This window comes from Bison bison, unplaced genomic scaffold (genome assembly GCF_000754665.1).
Source record: "Bison bison bison isolate TAMUID 2011002044 unplaced genomic scaffold, Bison_UMD1.0 scf7180017864524, whole genome shotgun sequence".
NCBI classification, from domain to species: domain Eukaryota; kingdom Metazoa; phylum Chordata; class Mammalia; order Artiodactyla; family Bovidae; genus Bison; species Bison bison.
Genome location: NW_011495075.1, coordinates 341098 through 342788, shown reverse-complemented (window position 1 = coordinate 342788; position 1691 = coordinate 341098). Strand labels below are relative to the sequence as shown.

General features: G+C 65.1%; 1 protein-coding gene across 1 annotated transcript in view; it reads right to left on the bottom strand.

Annotated features, from left to right (window-relative positions):
* NAV1 (neuron navigator 1) overlaps positions 1 to 1691 on the bottom strand; it is a 146234-nt gene that overhangs the window by 123918 nt on the left and 20625 nt on the right. The window lies entirely within an intron of this gene.

Below are 1691 nucleotides of genomic sequence, written 5' to 3'. Positions count from 1 at the left end.
GGTGCCTCCAAGGGAGTCAAGGTCAGGATGGGACAGCGTGTGCACGGCTCTCAGCACCCGCTCTCAGGCCTGGGGGGGCATCGTCAAGTTTTGCTTGCCTCAATCTGCACCCCTCCCTGGTCCTGACCCTTAGGGTAGCACCCTTCCCAAGTGGGGAACCTGAGCTGCAGAGGAGGCCCCGGAGGTCCTGCAGCTCAGGACGTCTGCGCAGGGCGGCAGATTGCAGACTCCCGGCGGCCCCGCCCCAGGCCGGCTGTGACCTTCACCTGGGAGGTGTGGACCCTGGAGGAGGAGCCTGCGGTGGACTGCCCACCAGGGCCCAAAGGCATCTGAGCCCTACGATGGGCCCCTTTCCTCCAGACGCTCACCCCCCGGCCTTCCAAGTTTCCAGGCCTTCCCAGTGGGACCCTCGTTCTTTGGCAGCTCCCAGAGCAAGGGAAGGGCAGGGCGCCCGCCCAGACCATCTGGGCCCCAGCTGACTTCTGGGAAGCCGTGACCAGCTTTCATTCCCTTTCGTTTCAGAAAGGCTCTCATGTGGGGCTGCCTCCCTAGGAACCAGCTGGGCAGCTCTCGGGGTCTGGGATGGTCCCAGGGTGGGCGTGTCCCGACGCTGAGCTCACAGGTGTGGAACCTGTGTCTCTCACCACCACCTAGAGGCGCCTGACAACCCAGGCACCTCCGTGGGCTCTGGGGCCCCCCCACCCCACTCACAACAGCGGCTCTGCCTGGGGTCACCTGCTCCTCCAACGCCCCCCACCCCCTCTTCAATGCCCTGCTCTCCTGGGGCTGTCCACTCATCAGCCCCACTTGTGGTCAGTCCAGGACGTTTGCCCCACTGTCCACTCTCCCCCACCAGCTCTGCCGTGACTGGTCTGGGGGCCTGTGCCCAGCATATAGAGGTTGGCCAGGCCCCTCTTCACCTACCGACCCCCATCCTTCCATCAGGCCCCCTATGCAGACCTGCGACTCAGGGATCCGCAGATTCTGTCTCCCACTACGGGCTCAGGGTGACTCCAAGAGGCTCCTGCACCCCGGACCAGGGTCTGACCCTCCATTTCTCGATCTCCCTCCTCTCTGAGACAAGCAGGTGCTCAGGGGTGTGAGGGGCTGCAGCTCAGCCCTGGCTCTCTCCCCCGGCCCCTCCCCCACCAGCTCCAGGACTGTCTGTCAGGGTCTCTGTGGTCACTGTCTCTCGAGAAGGGCCTCGGCCAGGCAGCCCGGTCCTGGGCAGTTTGGGGACTTGCAGGCCTGGGGAGCCCTGACCTTGAAAGGGGGGCTTGCCCTCTGATTGCCTGTCCCTTCCCTCCCCCAGACAGGCCACACCTTCCCCTGTTCTGTCCCACCCACCTCAGCCAGACGACCCTCAGCCCTGCGCCTCCTCTGGCTCAGTCACGACTCAACAGCCCCTTTTCCGAGGGGCTGAGGCAGGTCTTCACCTCCCAGGCCCTCTCCTGCACCCCCATTTTCTCCATAGCCCTCCTTTTGGCCTGAATTACTTGCTTTTCTCCTTCATCATCCGTGTCGCCCCTTTAGACTGTAAGCTCTTTGCGGGCAGCGCTCGGCACGGGGTGGGGTATGAGGTGGCCCTTCGACTTTCGCCCCCACCCGCGCCCCAAGGGTCCCTGCGGAGGCCAGGCCTTCAGGCCCCCGCGCCTCCGGCTTTGCGGGTGTCCAGTCCCCACCCACCCCAC